The sequence below is a fragment of the Triticum urartu genome, chromosome 3A, assembly GCF_056163025.1.
Source record: "Triticum urartu cultivar PI428250 chromosome 3A, HENAU_Tu73, whole genome shotgun sequence".
Classification (NCBI taxonomy): domain Eukaryota; kingdom Viridiplantae; phylum Streptophyta; class Magnoliopsida; order Poales; family Poaceae; genus Triticum; species Triticum urartu.
The window spans coordinates 59,191,928-59,197,121 of record NC_141875.1 but is presented as its reverse complement, the minus strand read 5'-3'; the positions used below and the strand labels follow the sequence as shown (position 1 = coordinate 59,197,121).

Sequence of the window (5,194 nt, the reverse complement as noted above, 5' to 3'; positions counted from 1 at the left end):
AGCTTGCGAGCGGTCGGGTCGTACACGCGGTACACCTTGCTGCCATCCTCATAGCCAAGAAACACCATTGGAGCCAACCGATCAGAGAGCTTGCTAGTACCTGGGCCGACATGCTTGACGTGTACTCTGCAGCCAAATGTGCGGAAGTAGCTGACGTTTGGCCGTCGCCCATGCCATGCCTCATATGGCGTGACTCCGTCCAGCGCGCGCGTCGGCGATTGATTGAGTATGTGGACCGCCGTCTTCACCGCCTCTGCCCAGAACACAGAGGGCACGTTCATCCCCTTCAGGAGACAACGCGCCATCTCCACCACCGTCTGGTTGCGCCTCTCGACGACGCCATTTTGTTGCGGAGAGTAGGGCGCCGTCGTGTACCGCTTCACACCAGACTCATTGCAGAAGCTTGCGAACGCCATGGAGTTAAACTCGCCGCCACGGTCGCTCCTGAAGGCCATCAGCTTCAGGCCACGCTCATTTTCAGAGATCGCCTTGATCTTGCCGAAGTACTTGAGGGCCTGGTCCTTTGTCCGCAACATCTCCACCCACATGAACCTGCTATGGTCATCCACGATGAGCAGAAAATATCGGTTACCGGCTACGGTCGCTGGTGAGATCGGCCCGCAGAGATCTCCATGAAACAGCTCTAGAGGCTGCTCCGCCCTGTACGCCGAGGCTGATGGGAATGGCTTCATGTGCATCTTGCCAATAGTGCAGCCGGAGCAGACCTGATGCACTTGATCCACTGCAGGCATGCCACTGACCATGCCCTTCGTGCCCAGATCATGGAGAGCACGAAAATGCAGATGCCCGAACCTCGTGTGCCATTGTCACGCAGTGTCACCTCATCTTGCTAGCATGCAGACGGGTTCAGTGATGTTCAGTTTCATTACATAGAGCCTGTTCCCTGTCCGCTTGACACGCACCAGTAGGATCCTTTCCTGATCATACACACACATCTCGCCGTCCTCGACGACAGTCTTACAGCCAATCTCATCAAGTTGTCCAATGCTTATGATGTTGCTACAAAGGCTGGGGATATAATATACCTTGGACAGTACACGGTGTGAGCTATTTCTGCATTTGAATAGCACGGAGCCTCTGCCTTCGATCTGTACTGATGAGCCATCGCCAAACTTCACGACGCCGGTCACTGACTCATCTAGAGTGGCAAACGCGCCTCGATCGCCTGTCATGTGTTTGCTCGCCCCTGTGTCCAAGTACCAGCCATTGCGCGGCGCCTCTTGGGGAACCACTTTCTTCTCGTTGAGGTAGACAGACTGGTTCGCCGGCTCATCCGACGTGAGTCTCAGGCCACAGCAGACAGCCAAGAGTAGTCCTGGCTCCTCCTCCTGCACTTGCGCCACGTTCGCCTCCTCTTGCCGCGGCTTGCGCGGCTTGCGGCAGTCCTTGGACATGTGTCCTTGGATCCCACAATTGTAGCAGGTCCCTTTGAAACGGTGACCGCCACTCGACGAGCCCTGTCCGCCACTGGTCGTGTTGCCGCTGGGCGCGGCATCTTTGCCTTTTCCGCCGCGCTGACCTCGGCCACGGCCGCCACCGCGGCCGCCGCGGCCTGCGGCCTTCCCGCGAGATGACTCGCCTTGCCCCTGCTCCTTCGTGCGCGCCGCCCATTCTTCGGCAGTGTACAACATGCTGCCGCCGGCACGCGAGTCGCTGTCGTTCCCGTACCTCTCCTCGGCAGCCTTAAGGCGCCCCGTCAGGTCCTCAATGCTCAGCGTGCTGAGGTCTACGAGCATCTCAATCGGGAGAGCGATCTGCGAGTAGCGCGGCGGCACGACTCGCAGAAACTTGCGGACGGCCCTCTCCTCGGTGACCTTGTTGCCAAGGATGTTGAGGCTGGTGATCATGGATCCCAACCGCATCGCGAAATCATCCACGGACTCGCCACCGCGAAACTCGATGCTCTCGAAGTCCCGCGCCAATGATTGAGCCTTAGCCGCGCGCACGCGGTCGCCGCCGATGCGCATGGTGGCGATCGCGTCCCACGCCGCCTTCGCCGTCGGCTTGACGGCCAGCGTGCCCACCATCTCGTGTGGCACCGCTCCAAGGATGGCCTCCAGCGCCATACGATCCTCATGGAAGTCGACGTCGCCGTGCTTGATGGCGTCCCAGTAGCCCCGCGCCTCCAGCTTCACCTTCATCAAAAGCGATCAATCGTTGTAGTTCGTCTTGGTCAGCATCGGTCAGTTCCCCGATCCAGACTCCCGGATCACCTTCTGCACCACCGGCGCCGCCAGCTCGCGGCCGCGGACATGCGGCTCCGTCCGCGTCGCGGGGGAGAACAGGATGGTGATTGTGAACAGCGCGGCGGCGACTTCGAGGGTGACTTCGACCCTGACCTGTCACCCTTGTCCGTCTGCACCGGCTTCTTGCCGCCGGCCATGTCGACAGGATCTCCGACGAGGCTCTGATGCCACTTGTCGTTGCAGATCGGCAACTCGCTCGCGCTCACAGAGGTGGAAGACCAAGAACGATACACGCACACACGCTCAGGTTTTTCTTTTTGCGTTGTGCCCAAGAACTGGCTCCCAGCTTTTTTGTTTTCTCTTCATCTTATTTAGGGCTTACAACGAGGATCGCCGGCTGACCCGGCTCCATCGCCACGCCGCGCTATGATCGCGCCATCCCACGATCTCCACGGTGTGGCCTAACAAACCCAGCGCTAAACCCTTGGTCGCAGCGTGGACGCAGCACGCCTCTGACCCAAAGCAAACTTGATGGGCCTACTAACTAATGTAGCCCACTTAACAGAAAAACAAATAAACTAGCGACGTGATTAACACAACACAGGGGAGTGGTACAACCAACGAAGGAACAATGGCAGGTTGTGGTGACGGCCAACCGCAGGTAAGTGACGATGCTAGAAATAGGCACACCAATGTCAGGTTGGTGCATAATCGAGTAACATACATCTAAATTATTTTGTTTCCCTTTTTCTGAGCGTTTGTATGTAGCTTTGCGTTAAAGCAAGCAAATAGTACATGAGAAAAGCTGAGTTTCAGCGGCTCCAAAATGAATCTGCTGTTTTCACAAAAAAATGCGATCGGAGTTGGGTAGTTCCTCTTGCGATGCCCAAATTGTTATGCATTGTAATGCAATGGGACCATAAGAAACATCCAAGTTAAAGAGCTTTGTATATTTTGATCGGTTAGTCTTAGTTCTTTCTAAAGTTCTTGATTTTTCTTGAACTGAATATATCACTTTGTCTTTGTTGTTACAGTACAGTGAAGTTGGCAACAAACTACTAATTCTTCTTCAGATATGTTTTTAATATAAAGAGACGAATCAAGGCCAATAATTCACGGTGTTAGATAAGTATTTCTGTAGCTAAAGACTCGAGAACTGCAATATAGTCGCACAGGTACTTCTTCTGATTAAAACAGCATGATGTCTTGGCTCCAGTTTACTATATTATTTACCAATAGTTAGTATGACTACTTCATTTCACAATTAAATAGTGGACAGAAGCTTTTATATAAATTAAATAACACATGCACGCTGCCAGATAACTACAATAGTGTCAACTTAATTTGGATGGATTTGAAAGGAAAAACCTCATTCAGGTAACCACAATAGTGTCTATAATCATGGATATTAATTTTTGTTGGGCGTACCATCCTGCTTAAGTAGTACATGGTGCCAATAAAACTTTATTTTGAGCTTCGACTAAAGATCTACTGTTAAGTTAAATTCCTATTATACCGTTTTAATGTTTTGTCACAAATTTGTAGGGTGCTCGCTTTATGAGATGAAGCAACTAAAAAAGAGATTTCTTGCACCATTTTTTAACTAAGTTTGTACGTACATGTTCAAGGATAAGAATATCATTCCTTTTGGTTTTATATTTATGGATGCCCATAGCGTATTGTTCACATAAAGCTGTGTGTTCTGTAATTTGCAGATATTGTAACCAGTTTGTAGTCCATTTGTACTAAAATAATTAAAGTTTCGGAATTTTTCAAGTCAATTTTTTTAAAGTTTGACCAAGTCTACAGAAAAATTCGCAAAGATCTGCCATATCATAATGAATCTAATGAAGTAAATTATGTTTTCTAGATGCTGGTAAAATATTTTATAGACTTGGTCAAACTAAATGAAGTCTAACTAAGGACAATCCTAGAAGTGTAATTATTTTAAACGAAGGGAGTATCTCTTAGATCTCATATACATACATGTTACAATATTAAATTAGTTGAGTATATTTGTATCATGTGAGAAACTACTTCTGTTTACAGTATCCAGTTGAAGCAATGTGAGGGAAAAATACTATGTGATGTGACTTGGAAAATAAAAGAATATTAAAAATCACACTATATTCGGATATCCATTCTATATTATCCTTAAGAGAATAGGTTGAATTCCTTCCTCCGTCTCCTCATATTTTGTATTTATGATAACTGATTTCCACTTATTGTTCTACCATCAATATTGAGACGAATGTCGCTATCCAAAAAGCTAATACATTGTGTCCGAAAAGCTACTATTCATCCCCTTTTCTATTCATTTTGGTGTATCTTTTCTTTATTTTGAAAATTAAAATATAAATTTCATATACGTGCCCATACGCGTGAATCAGTTTGTATTCTCAGGGCTATACAAACATCAAGATGACTCGGGATTGAGTGCCAACATTTGTACACGGCTTTGGAGTAAGTAACTTGAAAAGTATCCAGTATCTACCTATCTCTAGGTTTACAAGGAAGTTCTCCTCTGCCATTTTTGATTTCTCAACATTGCATCCATCAAGACTCAGTGACTCATCTTCGGCATGTTAACCTCCAGGCACTACACCTTGATATTTTAGGGTGATATATGACCAGATTAAAAATATTTACATATATTTGCAATAGAAAAGGAAAAATTAAGTCATAGATCATGACTATATATATCTTCAGAAAATGCAATAGGATCCGCCCAGTTTTTGGTCTCAGATACTACGTATAAAAGACCTAAGTATTGGGTAGGGACGAGTCTCTGCATCGTTTTCATCTTATTTATTATCACAACATAACTAAGAGAAATAGCATGAATACATAATTTAATGCACATAAGCTGCCCAATGGATGAAATACGGATTTTCTTTCCAACTTAAAGACCCTTATGTAATGTACATGTAAGTTGCACAAAGAAGTGCACTAAATTCTTCTCAACCTTTAGCCAACAAATAAGGCAA

At 47.3% G+C, this 5,194-nt stretch overlaps 1 pseudogene; it reads right to left on the bottom strand.

The window, feature by feature from the left end:
- Nucleotides 1–842: 842 nt before the first annotated feature.
- LOC147978526 (uncharacterized) lies at nt 843–2,404 on the bottom strand (annotated as a pseudogene).
- Nucleotides 2,405–5,194: the final 2,790 nt, after the last annotated feature.